At 41.1% G+C, this 19,895-nt stretch overlaps 1 pseudogene across 1 annotated transcript; it reads right to left on the bottom strand.

Moving 5' to 3' along the window:
* Window positions 1-17,806: 17,806 nt before the first annotated feature.
* LOC308249233 (thymidine kinase, cytosolic-like) lies at window positions 17,807-18,527 on the bottom strand (annotated as a pseudogene). Its single transcript has one exon. The product of its transcript is annotated as a thymidine kinase, cytosolic-like (transcript).
* Window positions 18,528-19,895: the final 1,368 nt, after the last annotated feature.

The raw sequence follows: 19,895 nt of genomic DNA, 5'->3' as shown, positions 1-19,895 counted from the left end.
AGCTAGGAAATAAGAAATAGGTAGGTCTCAGGACATGAGAAGTAATGAAAATCTAGTCAAAGGGACTAATCTATTCTAAGGAAAATCTGGGTTAGGCTTGCATTGGGTGGGTTTGGGTTTATCTGGGATATAGACAAACTCCACTTCTAAATGATAAGGCTGAAATGTGGGGTTCAGGGTGCAGATTCTTCTGTGGGTCCTTGTCCTATGAAGTTGAAGAATAAATTTGCAGGCTTTTAAAAAAAGATTTCTTTAATAAAAATGTGAGAATTTGTTGTAGGTGTATGCAAACTCTCCCTGAGGAGGGGGTCCCCTACTGGGAAAAACCTGTTCTCTCTCTCTTTTATGGGGGAAAAAAAAATCGGTCTTGTGTCCATTTTCTCTGGTTTATATATGCTGCAGTTCTTTGTCTGAACATGACCCTTTCTAATTGGACCCTTCCTTAACTTAGGACCCCCATGCTTTCCTCATTGGTCACTCCTTTGCAGTATATTAGTTTCAAAGTCCAGAACCCACGTGATAACCCCCTATTTCTCTCTGCCTTATCTTGCAACATTCCTCTAGCCTCTGTGAAAATAAGTTTCTCTCTTCCCAGTATTTTGTGGCTTTTCTCTGACCTCTGTGAAAGCATTCTGGCATTTTGGAGTTATTTCTGTCCTTCCCATATGCATTCCTCTCCCAAAGACCCTCTTTATTCCCTGTTACTACCTGTCCTGTCTTTAAAATTCCCCTCAAAGCTACTCTTCAATCTCTTTTCCTTTTTTTCCTGCTCTCTTTGGTAAGATAATATTCAGATGAAAAGCAAACAACAAAAACAAAAAAAAAACTATACATTTTGCTTTTTGCCTTTCAGTCCTAAGCAAGAGACAGAATTAAAGGATTTAATTGAAAGCAAAATATTCCCTGAAACTTGGATTCTTTAATATGGTTAAAATACCATTAGAATTCAAAATTAAATTTAAAAATTATGTTTCTCATTTATTTTTGAGAATCTTAGAACTTTTTTTTTTTTCTGAATTACACCAGCCCTTATTTATAGTCATTAAGAAACAATATTTTTTTTATTGCTATGTGCTGGATCTATGCTATTATGTGAGTTGCTAGCCTCCTTCATGGAGTGATATTATGTATTTTCCTTTCAAGTTCTAAAAATATATTCTTAATTAAAATGTTGTATTGTTAGAGTGAGTTACATATAATTTCGGCATCTTTCTTATAGCTGTAGGGACATATTTGGAGAACATTTTCTGAACAAGTTCTCTAAATCTCCTTAGAGAACAATATTATAATTTATAAAATATATTAGAGAAATTGTCACTATTCAAATTTTTTTGCATGATAACTATTTTTTTTTCTATTTTGATGTTACCTTTTTTTTCCTGTGCTTCCTTACATACAAGGGCATAGCAGATTCAGTGAATTGTGTTATTACAATGTCTTCAATGAAAATTTAAGTACATAAAAGATAAAATACTCCTAGTTATTTTTTCTTTTATATATATCTATTTATAGTCCAAAGAAAATTGCAAGATAATATGGAAGAAAAGAGGATGGTTCTGGTCTTAGACAATATGCTATTGTCTCCTTTTTACAGATTAGGATTAGCAATTTTTACTGCCAAGAGAGAAAATATAGATTTTCCAGTTACTGCTTGCTTGTCCTTCATCCTACCTCTCTAGAAAATATTTAAAAAAATTTTTTTACTTACTTTCAAAACATGAACTATTATAAATAACATTATTTGTGAAAATTACTGCCATTCCCAGTTTTTTTTGTTTTGTTTTGTTTTTTAGTTCTTTACACAGTAACCCCTCAGCCTCTTTGTCAGAATGTCTTCTTCCTTTGACATCTCTGAGCGGAATGATGGGTATCAGATTATCTAATAATACCATATTACATCAACATAAAAATCCTTTGTGTCTTGAAGAACTAAGAAAGTATTTTTCCTTAACTGTTTTCTATGCAAATTTGAATTCGTAATCATACAAATAAACAGAAATTATCTCTGATAGGCAAAGCATTGAGAGTTCTGAAATTATCTTTCCTTAAGGGCTTTGTCAATAGGAGTTGAGTAATAAAAGAATTTAACCTTACCCCAAAAAGAATTCTGGTTTTTGCCTTGGGCTTCTGGAAGGTAATCTCTAACTAAGCCCTTAGAATGTTATGCCTGATGAGTATCTGTTTGCCTTGGGTCACTGATGGGCACATCAGAAAGACCAACAAGACAAGTGCTTAATTTCTCTAAAAATTGAGTGCCTTGATGGTATCATTTTATTTATATAAACATTTGTGTGTGTGCATGTATGCACATAATAAGAAAAACTTACGTTTTAAATGAGTGTTTGATATCTATCTGCTGATAGATGGAAATAGCTATTTAAAATGAAAACATGAAAAGTCAGATTACAGATAAAGTTACATAGTATATGGTGTGAGTCAATTCTGAAAACAGACAACTATATGGGAGTGCATATTTGGGTATGTGTTTGGATGAGCAAGGAAAACTTGTGAAAGTGCATATACCCAGATGCTAATATGAGTTACCCAGGCAAGTAGGATTTTGTGGGTGGGTTGGGATGAGATAAGAATCTCTTACACTACCTAATGCTGAGTTTTTTCATTTAAATTAATGTACACATTTCTTTCATAATTTGAAAAACATCAAATTAGCTGTAGAGATATACATTGGTAACATTTGTTAATTTTCTATGTATGAGAGACTGTATGTTGATGAATCTGTGCTACTACATAATTTGTATTTAGCTTAATACTTAGTGTATCTTTATTTCATAAAACTTTGACAATAATTTTCTTAAGCATTCAAGCCTAGGTAGAATCTAATACATTAAGTATATTGAACTACTAAAGTTATAAATCCCACTGAGTATCGAAAACCTTTTAAACAGCAGGCATAACATACACAAATACAATTACCAAATACCAATGCATGTTAATCCCCCCTTATCCACAGTGGATGCCTGAAACCAAAAATAGTACCGAATCCTATATAGTCTGTTTTTTCCTATATATACATACACACATACATACATACATACATACATATATATATATAGCTTTTCACTTAAAGAAAGCACTTCATGGCTTCTCTTTGGCATATTCAAATTGCCAGTATCTGCATGTCTTTTTAACGAGGTGTCTTCATTCTAGAATGTACATTCTATATGATTGTCCAGCATTCTATATCACATGGAATTATTGTATAATATTTGTCCACTCTCTTAACATTATTTTAAAATATTAGGATGTATTATTAGTGTCATTATAATTTGATAGTGCTCTACATAATTAATGTCTTAGAAAATGAGGGAATAATTCTGAGAAATTAACCTATCTCTTTAAAATATTTATCTAGTTCATCATTTTAGAATCCAATACTGAGTGCTCTTTCCACCTAGTTACAATGAGAATCCACTGGTGATAACCAGTTCCTGTTTTTTTGCAGAATACTTTGCCTTACGTGTAGTTTATTGTGTTAACTCTTATCTACTTATATACAGAGAAAACAGTATACAACTTATACATTATAAAAAAACATACAGTTAGTAGAAGGAAAATGCCTTTGTATTAATATTGATTAATGTTATCAATTAACATTATTAACTAAATCATGTTAACTATTATTGACTAAAGTGTAGTAGCATTGAAGTGATTAAAATCTAAAACATATCCTTTAATATACACCCATGTTTTGCATTGTGAAAACCTCTTGTATGATTTATATTAGTTACTAGAGGCCCGTTGCATGATATTCGTGCAAGAATAGGCCTTCCTTCCCCTGGCTTCACTCCCAGCCGCCCGGGAGCCTGCAAGTCCTCACTCCCGGCCAGAGCACCACTCCTGTAGCTCCCTCCGCCCCCCTCATAGCAGGCATCCCGGCCGCTCTGCGCCTGCATATGCAAATTAACCCACCATCTTTGTTGGGTTAATTTGCATACTCACTCCTGATTGGCTGTGGGTGTAGCAGAGGTGTGGTCATTTTACATGTTTGTCTATTATTAGGTAAGATTGCCTTTCAATATAATAATTAATAAATAGCATTTCACAAGCTCAACTTATCTCCATTATTTATAACTAGAAGCCTAGTGCATGACATTTGTGCCCTGGGGAGTGAGGGGGGGTCCCTCAGCCCAGCCTGTACCCTCTCGCAGTCCGGGACCCCAGAGGAGTCCTTACCACTACCGCAGAGGCAGGAGAGGCTCCCGCCACCACTGCTGCGCTTGCCAGCTGTGAGCCCAGCTTCTGGCTGAGCGGCGCTCCCCCTGTGGGAGTGTACTGACCACCAGGGGGCAGCTCCTGCATTGAGTATCTGCCCCCTGGTGGTCAATGCGCATCATAGCGACCATTCCACCATTCGGTCGAATTGCATATTAGCCTTTTATTATATAGGATATTAATAAAGATTATTACTGTAGTGGCTCAAATGATCACAGGCCAGAACAAAGGTAGGCCCATCAATTTCTCCTTTGTGTTTTGTGTTTACTACCACTGCATCATTTCTGCAAGCATCCTGACACTAATATGATATTCTAGGACCATTCAGAGTTCTCCCAACTCCAAAGCATGGCATCAGCTAGACTCTGAGGATCCCAATCAATTTCAGTAGAAAGGGGACAAAATTTGGAAACTTGGGCTTCACCAGAGTGATGGTCAAGTCCTGCTGCTGCTGTTAGCCAGGTTGAAAGATAACCCGTACTTGTTCACAATGAATCCTGGAAAAGGCCCATGATGTGATAGCTTAGTCAATGGTAGAAGTGGTAATATATATTGGAGAAAGGATAGGTTATTCAGTATATGTTGCTTGACAATTGGCTATCCACAAAAGAACTAAAATCAGATCTCAGCCTCAAACCCTGCACAAAATAAACACTAAAGACCTACATATAAAAAGTGCAACTAAAACACTTAAAAGAATATAGAGGTTGTTTAGTTATCGATTTTAATACCCAGTTTGAGAGTGACACAACTTGAGCAAATGTAAAAAATGAATACTACATTAATAAGACCTCAATGACAAAAGCCACAATAAACAAAGTGAAAAGGCTTTGAAAAGACCAGATTGAGGAATGAAGTATTTCCAACACATATAACTAATATGTGATTAGTATCAAGGGTATATACTTTAAAAACTCCCACATATCATTAAGAAAAAAAAGTGATGTAAAAATGGGCAAAGAATGTAAGCAAGCAATTCACAAAGAAAATTATATGTTGTCCATGTTGACATGGGAAATACTCAACCTTTCAGAAATCACTCAAACACAAATTAAACAACTAATACCATTCAGATTGGCAAATTAAAAGAAGTCTGATAATTCAAGCAGGAAAATGGGGAAATCAAATCTCTTGTGCAGTGCAGATGGGGAAGGGAGCTATAAGCTGATGTAATAAGTTTGAAGAACATATCTGGTTACCTCGTAGGGCTGAGTATACAAATACTCCGTACGACCCAGCAATTCCTCTTCTCAGTATATAAAGCAGAAGAGCATTGTGCATACTTTTTCATTATCTATGCATAGACATATGCAAGCTCACACGGAAGTTCCAAGAAATAATTCTTATGCTTTCACTTGAAATGTACTATCATTTTCTTTTTATTCTATTTTTAGTCACAGCATGACATCGCATATCCCATCCAGGATTACATCCCCCCTCCCGCATTGTCCTGCGGGGCAGGATGATCTGACATCCTCAGTGTTAAAGGTGACGAGGCCTGCACCAAGTCTCACGCCCCAAATGGTAGAGCACAGTGTCCGTTACCATATCAAACCTGAGGACCAAGCCTGATGAGACACAGGACTATTCGGGAATAGGCCATTTCACACACCCAGAATCTTCGTCCTCCTCCTACGATCTATAGGTCTTGGACAACTGTTTCTGAGGAGATGATTATATTTGCCCGACACCTACCCTTTGGGGAAGCTGGTGTGACTGTAAAGGATTGGTCCTTCTGAGTTATTTCAAGGGGTCCTCACAAACGCTTTCAGAGAGATATTTTCAGGGATGTTTTCTGTTTCCTTCTCACTATAAAAAAGAAAAAAAAACTGTGTGTAGATAAAAAATTAAAAAATGTATATTTATATACACACACACGAAGATGAAAAGTAAAAAATACCACCAAAGAATCCCCAACTCTCCTCTGTGTCTATAACCCCTTGATGATCCTCACTCAGCTGCCTCGGTCTCTGCTGAGGTTTTGTTTCCTGAATCATTTGTACTCAGGCTTGCTGCTCTTCCTAGATCACTTGCTGTGTGTCTTCCACTGCTGTTTGGACAGTAGTATGCAACCATCCTCTCCAATGTACCATTCCACCTGCAGGGGTTTCCTGCCATTATTCTGTATTTGCCCACTTCCTGCAGAACAGCATCTAAGGCAGTGATGAAGAGTTAGTTGCCTGTAGAGTTCAACATTTTATTATTCAGGTGAGACTTTGTCTTGATAAAGTGGTTTCATTTTCAAAATTTAAAGGAAGTTAAAGAAGATATTTGGCACAAATGTGTCCATTAAATAATTAATGATACAAAATGTCCCCATTAATGTTTAAAGTTATTCTTGATCCCAGAATTCAAATAGCATCTTCTGTGTTTTAAAAGTAGTTGATGTGCCTCCTACATAGCAGTATCTAAGAAACAGTTCTTATAAGACTAAATGTTTCCTTTCAGAAATACTAGTTTAAATAGATTTTGCAAAATAATGGATAATTATCTTTAGGAACTTTAAGTCACTAGGGATTCTACTTCCTTTTGTGTGTTCTCTTTAGTATTCTGATTCCAATAATACCAATACATATTTATAGTATATTTTTAATTGTCCATCATTACTGAAATGACTCCTTGGTTTAAAATTCTCTTTTCTCTGCATATCAATAAAGCAAGTGGAGAGGCAGCCCCTGACAACATTCTGTGGAAAATAATCTACAAAAAATCAAATAAAAACAAAACAAAACAAAACCCCACAATGGTGAAGAATAAAATGAATGACTAAAAGCCTGGCTCGGAGAAACACGTTTTCATTTTATGTTTTATTTTCTTTTAGGTTGTAAGCACAATGACTAGGTCTGTCAAGCAGGTTGCAATGTTAATTACATTTATCCGTGGGTGATTGGCAGCCAGCGCCTGATTAGGGTTGGCTTCATCTAAAACTGAACCCTTTGCAGAGGGCTTATTAATATCTGCTGTTTGCTGCTTGGAATGCATTCCGTTTGTCACCACCTGACGCCTCAGAGGGCCGGGGGAGAACATTCTAATTAACCCTGGGTGAGTTGCAGTGGGGTAGGATGGTTTTGTGTTGTTCTGTTTTGTCTTTTTTTCTCTCTCCTTTTAGTAAATGTAATAAAGCATATAACATGAGTTTAAAAACCAAAGGCAGGGTTCCTCTGTATGAAAGCTCTGACAACTTTCATGCCACAAAAGACTATTACTCTGAGTAACTCACTGGCTTCAGACAATACAAATGCTGTAATTTGTAACACAACTATCAGGACAGTTTGGGGGCTGGGCTGTCCCATTTAAAGAAACATGTATGGCTTTATGTCTCTGATGTGATGTTAGAAAAATATAGATATGTATTTCACTAATTACTGATTTAAGTGCAGTAAGCAACTTTTGAAAATATATATAGGGTGTCCCCCCAAAATGTATCCATTTTATAGCTCAATTAATTGATGTTTCTTTCTTTTCAGATTTAACCCATTGGAATTAACAATTATTCAAAGTGTGTATACATTTTTTGGGGACACCTGCATTTTAGGAAGATGGCATTCTCTTCTTCAACTAGAAAAAATGAAATATTCTTAAACTACTGTAGAAGGAATTTAAAGGTTAGAAATGAATAACTTCTCTAAATGAGATTTGTTTCTGAGGGGTTTTTTTTTGTGTGTGTGAGAAGTAGATAAAAGGCATTTAAGTGAGTTAATGAAGTAAAGGGTTGAATGTGGCATCTGACACTTTAGCTCCCTTCTACACAGGACTTCATGTAGTTTGATGCAATGCAGAGTCTGGATATCTGTCGGAAAGAAAGAAATGGTATTCCATCCCAACGGTGGCTGCCATCCAATTTGGGCATATCAGATTCACTTAGAGAGCATTTTCAAAGCAGACTAGCTAGCCCTTATTTATAATCCCCTCTGAGGATTCTGACAGGCTCTCCCCTCAGTGAATCTGATGGGAAAAAAATACATCATGCTTCTTCTCCAGAAAGCTAGCTTGAATCTTTTGATGACTTCTCTATTGTAAGTACCCTTTCTTTCTATGTCCCCCACAATTCTTAGAACTCAGTTTGGACTATGAGTGTGCCCGATTATTTTATGCCATAGTTAATTTGCTGTAAAGTGAGTGAATGTTCCTCTCACACAAATATTTTATAATGACAACTATTTAAATTTATCTTTTCTTGTTGGAGGAGAGAGTACAGGAAACCATACTTAAAGCTACTTTGCATAGCTACTTCACTTTGGTTTGTTTCATTTCCATTTTTTTCTGGAATATTTGAACAATTCACATTCTGACTTGGTCATCTTAATGAATATGTTACGAGGGAACGTTCTAGGACAGGTGGGAAGGATGGTCTGGTTATTTGCATATTATAAATACGGAGGGTTTGGTGGTTATGATGTTCAGTTTTATGTGTCAGCTTGACTGGGCTGAGGGATGCCCAGATAGAAACATTATTTCTGGATGTGTTTGGGAGGATGTCTCAGGAAGAGATTGGCATTTGAATCGATGGACTGAGTAAAGAAGATTGCTTTCACCAACGTGGGTGGCACCATTCCTTCTGCTGAGGGCTTGAGTAGAACAGAAAGGTAGAGGAAGAACACATTTGCTCTCTGCTTGAGCTGAGACATTTCATCTCCTTTTGCCTTAGGTGTGAGCATTCCGGCTTCTCTGGCCTTCTGACTGTGAACAATATTAGTGCAATCCATATGTATATTTTTCTAACATCACATCAGAGACATGGGCCCTCGATTTTCAGGCTTTTGGACTTGAACGTACACTGTTCGTGCCCCAAGTTCTCAGGTCCTCAGTCTCAGACTGAATTATACGACTGGCTTCCAGCTTGCAGATGGCAGTGTGGGACTTCCCCAACTCTATAATCATGTGAGCCAGTTCCTTATATAAAGCTGCTCTTATCTACACCTATGTATCTGTATTTTATCTCTATTTACCGTTGGTTATGTTTCTCTGACGAATCCTTACTAATACAGTGGTAAATCAAAGGTTGACTTAAACATATTACTACAAGACTAGTAGTTAAAAACTGCAATTACTGCTTGTTTTTCTCTATAAAATGATTTTATCAACATGAGCTATTCATGTCAAGCCTCAGCCTAATCTATAAATGACAGAGTGGAAGAAAATGAACCTCTGTCTTTTTCAACGCTAAAAATCTGGGTTTTATTACAAGTTTTGATTGTTAGGAATAAATACTAAATACTTTCTGACCTCCTGCATTACTTCCAGTTGCCGTGTGTGTGTGTGTGTGTGTGTGTGTGTGTTTCATTCTCATCAAGTCTAACAATTGATTCTATTTTCTAAAATTCCTGTTAAGAAGGTAAGAAAGTGAGTAGTGGTTACACAGATGAACTTCAAGTTTTCTGTTACTCATTTTCCCAAACATCAGGTATGGAGTGTTTCTTCTCAAACTCTTGACTAAACTGCCTCAACATCTCTTATGATTGTAAAAAAGATGGTCATGAGTTTTAACCTTTTCAGACTGCAGCAATTTCCATATATTTATGAAAATTATTTAGGAACACTTAAAACAGTTTTCAAATTTACTTATCTATTTGTTTGCCAGTATTTACTGAAAGTCTACTTGTGTCAGGTTTGCGAAATGGTGGAAATGTCAACTTTGTCTTACCTATTAATATTATATGGTAAGGGCTGATTTTGAATATATTTTTACCCACTATAATTTTAAAGTCTTGTGTCAACATTGAATTGTGTTTTTAACGATACATAAAGAATACTCAGTATTTAGAAATGGTTTCTTAGGAAATAAAAAAAAAATATCCTGTCATTAAAAAAGTACTGAGTTATCAATGTTCTGTGTAGTTTGAAAAATCAACATTAAGTAGCCCTGTGGGAGGGATCTATTGACATTCTAAAAACTGGACTGCCTTTGGTTATGCTTTCTGATTGCTTCTCATTGATTACGGCATACCTGCCATGGTTGAAATTGTTAGATAAACACTTTTCGATCTATACAACAGAGTATAGGGAATTTATTCTTTCGATTTAATGAATAAACAATATGTATTTATGGCACACAGACATAAAAAGATCTATATGCATTTGACCATCTGTTATATGATGTAGACAATTTATACTATTGGATTATGACATGAAGAGGGAAGGATAATATAATTTACCAATGTGGTCAGAGTCTGAAAAACCCAAATTCCTGTCAGCTAATGCCTGTCTTTCCAGGATCAAATTGCCCTGGCTAAATCTTTACTCCACTTCTTACTAACAATGTGATAATGGTCAGCTTACTTAAGTGGTTGAAATTGTTATATGACATGAATAACATTTCACTTAGATCTTAAACTGTTAGATTAGTCACATATATGTATATTCTGGTTTACGGATCCAGCAACCGGAGAGGAGTGTGCCAGGAGCTAGAACCACATACAGTCTAAGCAGGGGGACTTGGTTTTCATGTCTTTTTCTCTGTACTTGATACATACACTGTGAAGAAGGCCTGCATCCTATGTGGGTTGATTTATGTAATAGTAATGTACCTATTCTCTCTCAGCTCCAATTCCACTCACCTATATCTGTTCTGTGACGCTGGGGCTGAGATTCTGCAAAATACATTTTTCACACTCCCTTGTTGACTGCTTTTCTGTTGGGTTAGGACACAGGAGAATTGGAGGGATATTGGAAGGAGAGAGGGTGGGGAAACATAACTTCTTTTCTGTTGTACTGTCATTGCCCACCTAGTTCCTGCCACCAAGGTTGTCCTAGCCTCCAACTTCCTTCAGTCAGACATGCAGGGCCCCACCAGAGGTACCAATCACAGCTCAAAGGCTCTGGCTCCTTAGAGCTCTTGGTATCAGCTCTGTGGGACCTTCTTTTGATATCCTGTAACTTCACCTTTCTCATTTGTTCCTCCTGGTTGTGATTGCTGCCTGCTGCTATTTTATCTGTGTTAACTCAGTTTAAACTTAGGAATAAAATCTTCTATAGGAAGAAGCTTTAACAATGAAAAGGTCAACAATTAAAAAGCTTTCTTTTTATGGTGATGGAAGGAGATTTGACTTGGGGTGGTGAACACATACTACAATATACAGATGATGTATTATAGAATTGTACACCTGAAACCTATCTAATTTTATTAACCAACTAGTGGCCCGGTGCATGAAATTTGTGCACATTAAAAGGGGATTAATTAGAGGAAATAATTTAATATTGCTATTTGCCCTTTCTCTATAATAGAAGTGTCAGGGATTAAAGAAAATTAGTAAAATGTATATGAAAATCTTCCTCCTGTCAGAGTCTGGGGTGCACCACGGGACCCAGAGTCAAGTCCCCACCCACCCACATGTGCCTCAAAATCGCATGAGACCCAGACCCAGCCGTGCGCCCCCCTCCCCCCTCCTCATTGGGCTAGATCCAGACCTGGCCAGTCCCACCCTTGTCAAGCCCCGCCAGGCAGGGGGCATAGCCTCAGGTCCCCTGGCCTAGTGCCAGGATGGGGGTGTGGCCTGAGGTCCCCCAGCCCAGAGTGGAGCAGGGGGCGTGCCTTGAGGTCCCTTGTAAAGCCATGCTGGGTGGGGGGCATGGCCTGAGGTCCTCCATCAAGCCCTGCCAGGCAGGGGGGCACAGCCTCAGGTCCCCCAGGCCAGCACCGGGAGCAGGGTGCAGCCTCAGGTCCCCCATCAAGCCCCACTGGCAAGGGGGCCCAGCCTCAGGTCCCCTGTCAATCCCTGCTGGGTGGGGGGGCGTGGCCTGAGTTCCCCCAACCCAGCACTGGGGGTGCACCTTGAGGTCTCCTGTCAAGCCCTGCTTGGTGGGGGGCATGGCCTGAGGTTCCCTGTCAAGCCCCACTGGGTGGGGGGCATGGCCTGAGGTCCCCTGTCAAGCCCCCTGGATGGGGGGCATGGTCTGAGGTCCTCTGTCAAGCCCAGCCAGGCAGGAGGGGCACAGCCTCAGGTCCTCTGGCCCAGTGCTGGGTGGGGGGCACAGCCTGAGGTCCTGCGTCAAGCCCCGCTGGGCGGGGGATGCGGTCTGAGGTCCCCTGGCCTGGTGCTGGGGTGGGTCACGGCCTGAAGTCCCCTGTCAAGCCCCACCTAGTGGGGGATTTGGCCTGAGTTCCCCCAACCCAGCACTGGGGGTGCACCTTGAGGTCCCCCGTCAAGCCCCACCTGGTGGGGGGCACGGCCTGAGGTCCCCCGGCCTGGCTCTGGGGTGTGGGGAGCAGCCTGAGGTCCCCTAGCCCAGCACCAGGATGGGAAGGGCACCTTGAGGTCCCCCGTCAAGCCGCGCCGGGTCGGGGGCATGGCCTCAGGTCCCCTTGCCTGGCGCTGGGGCGGGGGGTGCGGCCGGAGGTCCCCCAGCCTGACGCCAGGGTGGGGGGCACGGCCTGAGGTCCCCTGTCAAGCCCCACGGGGGGGGGGGGGGGGCAGGGGAGGGCGTAGCCTCAGGTCCCTGCTGATTGCTCGTTAAGGCTCTTTATGGGAACTTGGCTTCAGCTGTGGGTGCAGCCATCTTTGTGACAGAGTGGTGGTCAATTAGCATATTCCCTCTTTATTAGATAGGATATCACTCCAATAAATTCAATAAAAATAATTTTAAAAAGCTTTATTTTTGGAATGGCTGTATGTTCTTTGTGACTCTTTATGTAGCTGATTATGAAAGCTATGATGGTAAAAATGCCTCGAAATGGAAAAGTGGGTGTCCCTATGTTTCTCATGGCCTTTTCTTAACACTAAAATCTTACCTGTCCAAATACAATTAACTTGATTCTTTTGTACTGGAAGAACTACCTGTATTTATTTGCTCCTTCTTTCCATAGTACCACGTGAATAGCTCAATTGTAATATGACTGCTGATGTAATGATATCTATTAACTTACATAATTATAGTGCAATGTTGTTGTCTTTATTCATTTACTGTGCAGTAAATCTCTATGGCTTATTTACTAGTCATTACAAGTTTGTACTCTTAAATTTCATTACTTTTATCATACACACACCCTATCCTCTGGTAACATTTTACAGATCTCTGTTTTTATAGCTTTAACTTGTTTAGATTCCACATATAAGTGTTATCATACAATACTTGTCTTTCTCTGTCTTATTTATCTCACATAGTATAATGTGTTCAAGGTTCATCCATGTTGTGGCAAATGGGAGGATATTTTCCTTTGTCATGGCTAAATACTATTTCATTCTGTTTATGTACCATATCTTCTTTAGTCATTCCTCCATTGATAGGCATTTGGGTGATTTTCATATTTTGGCTATTGTAAATAATGCTGTGATAAACATGAGAGTTCATATATCTGGTTGAAATCCTGTTTTCATTTTTTTGGGGGTGTATACCCAGAAATGGAATTGCTGGATGGTATGATAAATCTTTTTAATATTTTGAGGAAGTTCCATTTTGTTTTCCATAGTGGTTGGACCAGTTTACATTTCCATTAACAATGCATGAGAGTTTTCAGCACATGCTCTCCATTATCTGTTTGTCTCTAGTCTTCCTGATGATAGTCATTTTAACAAGTGTGAGGTGTATCTCACTGTGGTCTTGATTAGAATTTCCCTGATGATTCATGATGTTGAGCATCTTTTCATATGTCTGTTGGCCATTTTGATGTTCTCTTTGGAGAAATGTTGTATATGGCCTAAGAATAATAAAAAAAAATCTTTGCAAACCATATATTGGATCAGGGGTTAATATTAAAAATGTATGAAGAACTCTGTCAACTCAATAATAACAACAACAGCAATAAAAATGTAGTTAAAATTGATAGAAAAGCTAAATAGAATTGAAACAGAGACAATGTTTGGGTGTGGGGCTGATTTATCATCTTAGAATTAAAAGATTAGATTCCCCGGAAAAGGATTTATGATGTGCCTTGTTTAAAATAATATTTATGTGAGCTTCTGCAAGTCCCTGCAGCTGGCTGCCCTGGGCCAGTCAGGGCAGGCACTGGAGCCCACAGCTGACCCCCATCTCTGCTGCTGCACCCCTGCTACTATGAAGGGCCACCTCCCCTTACAGCTCGCTGCCAGGGAGGCCTAGTTGAGGCCTGGGAGAGTGCCTTTCTCTGCAGCCTCCATATGCAGCTACCTGGACTTGCCTTCAGACATCTCCACGGGTTCAGGCCACAGGGTTCCCTCTTCACCTCCAGGCTGGGGAAGTGCCAGCAGCCGCCACTCTGCAGGGCTCCAGCAGCACAACCCAGGTCTCCTCACAGCGCATCTCACAACCAGATAGATGGTCAGACAGGGTGTGGACCGAAGGCCCACACCCTCCTGGCTGTGGCTACGCACTGAGAGCAGTGCCTGTCTGGTGACTCTCCTAGCCAGGTTGATTGTGCAGAATCTTCACTGCGTTTCAAAAAGCACGTGTCCAGGTCCCTGGTGCCCTGGCTTCCTGAGCAGGGGTTTGCCGGCAAGCAGAGCAAGGGTGGCCCTGCGTATTTACGAAACCCTCCTCCCACCCAGGAGCTGGAGGGGAGGCGGGGAGCCCTCAGCGCTCCACGTGGTACCAGCCTCTGGGGTCAGATGAGTCAGTCACTGCATCAAGCATCACACTTCAAGAGCAGGGTCAGGCCACAATGAAAAAGTAACCCATGCTCTTCAGATTTAAAGACAGCCTCCCCGGTCTCCGCCCTGAAAGATGTGGGTTCGACACAGGGGTCACTATTAAAATGTGGTTGGGAGAATAGGGAGCCTTATCTAGAGGAGGGAATATATTCAACAGGACCCAGCCATGGTTTCAAATGGTTATAAATTATTTTATCAGTGCATTTGCATTTGCAAAGGTTCATAAAAACATCCATAATGTATTTTTTCCTTAGCTTCTAGTGTGACAGCTAATGCAATAATGATTTCAAATGCCAGTGTTCAAATGCTGCTTTTATACATTTTTTTCTTGTCAGCTGCATTGTAGTTAATGAAATTAAACGCACCCATCACATTTGTCTTCAGGGGACAAGGAACTGAAACACCACTGGTTTATTTTTCTATTAAAATGAATTGAAGACAGTCACATTTGAATGATCCTGAGTGGGGTTCACCCAGGAGCCAAGGGACTCCCTGGGCACCAGGGTTGGGCTGAGGTGCTGGTATTCAAGAGATTATGACATCTGACACCTACCTACAATGGAACTTTTGTAATAATATTGAGGTTCATTCCATTGATCTTCCTAGAAAAAAAGATCTTTAATTTCACTAATAAGAACATGAAAGAGGTTAAGAAATCTACAGAACAGTTGACTTTTACATAAATAGAACAGTTGGACAAGCTGTGAAGAGCCCCAATAAACTATGCAAGATGATCTACCACAGGAAGAGTTCATCATCCTTTTTCCAAATCCTTGTTATAAAAAGAAATAGCCCCCCCAGGAAGTTGGGCCTGTGACATAGCAAGTAAATAAACTGGCTTGTGCAGGCCACCTGCTGAGAAATTACACCATGATAGTCACACATATTTGTTTAATTTCGATGATTCCTGCTCTTCACAGACAGAAAGCCCATCTTCAAAATACAGTGGTGTTTTTTGTTTTGTTTTGTTGTTTTGCTTTCCTGAGGTTTCTTTGGTAATATAGCTAAGGATGTGGATGCTTATTTATTACAGTTGCATTGAAAGACTGCATCTACTAAAGAACATTTGGTTATTCAAAACATTCCAGAACTATTTGATTTCCAAAAACAATCTCACCAAACAACTGTGAACTGTGGAAGAAAAAAAAACACCTGTTTTTTTAAAGCCCCGTAATGAAAACACTGACAAAACCATAACAATCTGCTTTATACTGAAGTGGAAAAATACTCAAAAGGAGCAGCTCAACTTCAATGAGGTGAAAGTGCACTGTGAAGATTGCTCGTCTTCGCTGCATTTGGTAATATTGTTTATAAACTACTGGATCTTAATGCAATCCTGCATAAGAATATACTTTACGCTATGTGAAAAAATAAGGAAACTTATTACTAGAAACCACAAAGACCAATCATAATTGCTTTTTTTAAGATCGTATTTTATGAGAAAGCACTCAAAATGTTGCAGCTATTTTCTTATATTGAAAAGACTTTGAAAGTTTAAAACGTCATAGCAAGCAATCAATACTAAAAGTTTTTGTCCACACTGTGATACTGTGTATACAAATAACTTAATTATTAAAAAGCCAATGTGGCCCTAACCGGTTTGGCTCAGTGGATAGAGTGTCCGCCTGCGGACTGAAGGGTCCCAGGTTCGATTCCCGTCAAGGGCATGTACCTTGGTTGCAAGCACATCCCCAGTAGGGGGCCTGCAGGAGGCAGCTGATCGATGTTTCTCTCTCATTGATGTTTCTATCCCTCTCCCTTCCTCTCTGTAAAAAATCAACAAAATATATTTTTTAAAAAATGCCGATGTGAATGATACCAATATCAATTTAAAAAAAATTAAAACCGACCATGCTTCTGGCATGATAAATTATATAATTAAATCAGATTTCCATTCATGTGGAATGTTTTTGTTAACACTTATTCCACACCATCTTTAAAATTTGAGATAATTTTTAGTATATCTGGCTTTATTTTGCCAGAATCATCATGTCAGGTATGTATAAAAGAAAAAGGTGAATATGTATTTATATCCTTAGCTGGAAATGTTCATATGTGGTTGGATAATTTATATTTACTTTCTATTGCATGTAGATTTCTAATATTTTCAGTTCTGCATCATTTGACCTTCCTTCATTTGAATAAATTCACTAAATATTCCTAAAGAAAATAAATAAAATTGTATTTATGTGACAGTGGCATGTTCTGGGCCCCTTCAAGTGTTATGGATTGAATTGTGTCCCCTACAGAAGATATGCTGAAATGCTAACTCTACTGCTGGTGAATGTGACCTTATTGAGGAATAGGGACTTTTTTTTTCTTTTTCTTTTTCTTTCAGCAACCAGCACGTTTTAATGTTAGCCATTAACTTCACACACAGCAACACAGAGCCGGGGGCCTGCCCCCGACTCCCTCCCCACTGAAGAGACAGCAGAGCCCTGGGCCCCGAGCCCCAGCAGGGTGAGCGCCACCCACGTGACAGAAGCTGTAATTCAGAGAAAGGGATCCCAGAATAGGAAGGACTCGCAGCCCAGAGAGAAGCAAGAAGGCACACGCCCGGCTGTCCTCAGTCCCCGGCTGAGGGATGGCTGCCTTCGTGTGCAGGAGACTTGGTGCTGGGCCGGAGCTGCTGCTCCCGGACTTGCCGGAGAGAACATAACTCAACAGTGATAGCCACAGAGAGGGAAGGAGCCAGAGTCGCTGATGTCACCACAGCACGTGGCCTGCTCCTCACCCCAAAGGAGAAGGAGCCGCGGCTGCCAAGACCAGAACCGGAGCCGCAGCGCAGGGCCGGCTGCAGCCCGGGGTGCCACGAGGGGCCCAGCAGCTGGGAAGGGAGCTGAGAAAGGCGGGTGGGCAGGCAAAGAGGGAATGGACTGCGGCCACCCGCAGGGCAAGGGCCTCAGACAGCATGCCACAGCCAGTGAAGGCTCCCCCGGCCCGCTTCCTCCTCTGAGGCGGCTCAGCGCGCCAGGCAGGTGTCCGCTAGGGGGCGCCAGCACCCCCCAGGCTCAGTTGGCGGGACTGCCCTGCAGGGTCTGATGAGGGAACAGGGGCTTCCTGGCGCCCACAGCCTCCCCAGGCTTGGCCTCCCCCGGCTTCCCCGGCGCCGGGCCGTTCTCCTTGTCCTCCCATCCAGCACGGCGGGCTGACCCGACGCCTTCCGGAAGTAGCAGAGGCGGCACACGGCGTGGTATTTGTCAGCTCCTCCAATCACCTCGACCTCCTCCCAGGCCCAGCCTCTTGGTGTGGGCGGCCTCCCGGAAGCACTCCATGCACACCGCGTTCAGCTTCACCGCGCTCTCGGCCAGCGGCCCCAGGTGCAGGGTGGTCCCGAAGGCCTTCCTCTGGAAGGTCCCGTCCAGCGCAGCCACGATGACCGTCTTCCCGGCGTTGGCCAGGGTCTCGCTGAACTCCACGATGTCCGAGAAAAACTGCCCCTCGTCGATGCTGACGACAGCCATGCCCATGGCCTCCTGGGCCGCGTCCAGCAGCAGGCAGGCTGGCAGGCCTCCATGGTGTTCCGGTCGTGCGTGGACAACTTGCTGCTGAACCGCATGTCCTTGGCGTATTTGATCACCAGGCACTTGTACTGGGCAATCTGGAAGCGCTGGACCCGCCTCATCAGCTCAGTGCTTTTTCCTGAGAACATGGGTCCGAGAATCACCGGGATCTGCCCCCGGGCCTTGCTGGGGGAGCCGGGAGCACGGTGGGCGGGTTGACGCAGCTCATGGCGCCGCGGGGAGCTCGCGGGACAGGAAGCCATGGCCGCCGCTGCAGAAACTCCGGAATAGGGACTTTTCAATTGTGATGAAGTTAAGATCAGGTGGGTCCTAATATTATTGATGTTCTTTTAAGAGGAGCAAAATGAAGTTCAGGTCAAGATGGTAGTGTAGGTAAATGCAGTATTCGAATCCTTCCACAACCACATCAAAATTACAATTAAACCACAGAACAACCGTCATTCAGAACTGCCTGAAATCTATCTGAACAGAAATCCTACAACTAAGGACATAAAGAAGAAGTTACATAGAGACTGGTAGAAAGGACACAGTAGGGGAACTGGCTGGTCCTACACCCCAATGTGGTTGTTAAAAATCAGGAGGATATTTCAGCAGCAGAGGTCCCCCCTGAGAAGTGAGGGGTCCTAGCACCACACCAGGCCCCCAGCCCAGGGTTTAAGTGCTGGGGCGGGGGGGGGGGGGGGGGGGGCGAGGGGAGAAGTCTCCATAGCTTCTGGCTGTAAAAAACAGTGGGGATTGTGGCTGAGTGAGATGGAGGGCAGCTGGAATCCCAGGCAGTTTCTCTGGCCAATGCATGGACTTACTCAGATTTTTTGAAACAATTACATAAAAATATAACTTGGAAACAAATGAAAGAAAAGAAACATGCACATACACAAAAACAATCTAAACCAAACCCAGACCACTTCTATTGCTTGTAAAATGATTTACTCATCTTGAAAAGCAGGTTTGGTGAGTCCCATAAACCAAAAAAAAAAAAAAAAAAAAATTGAAATTTCTATAAGAAAAACTCAAAAAAGAAAAGTTTATACAAAAGCCCAATCTGAAGCTGTTTTGTGAGTAGTAAATTATTTTACCTGATTCATGAAAAAAATGCTATTATTTATTCTTAAATGACAAATACATTCTTCAAAATAGGGCAAGTGATAGATTATATGTTTATCTCTGCATCCGATTATTACCACATACAAATCAATTCAAGATTCAATTGTTTAGAAGCACCATAAACTAACAGAGTGGCACACTAAAATACTCGAGTGATATATTTTCCTACAAATACTTATTAAATTTTTCCTATGTGGAAGGCACTTTAGATATACAAATATGGGAAAGGTGTGTTTTTTGGGGAACTTTCATCTAGAAGGGATAGGACCAAAGACAGCCTAAGTGAAGAGCTTGAACACACCAGTAGAAAAGCACAGTAGGGTATGTACAGGAAATAAATATTGGCTCTGATGGGATGAAACAGAGAGTTTATAAACAGGAAGAGTGAGAGACAAGGTTTGATGGGTACGTTGGAGAAGGATCATGGGAGACTGTGAATAGCTATTAATAATACTAACATTAATTCAATATT

The sequence above is a fragment of the Plecotus auritus genome, assembly GCF_963455305.1.
Source record: "Plecotus auritus genome assembly, chromosome: 5".
NCBI classification, from domain to species: domain Eukaryota; kingdom Metazoa; phylum Chordata; class Mammalia; order Chiroptera; family Vespertilionidae; genus Plecotus; species Plecotus auritus.
The sequence above is the reverse complement of the archived record's forward strand: the minus strand, read 5'-3'. Positions and strand labels throughout refer to the sequence as shown.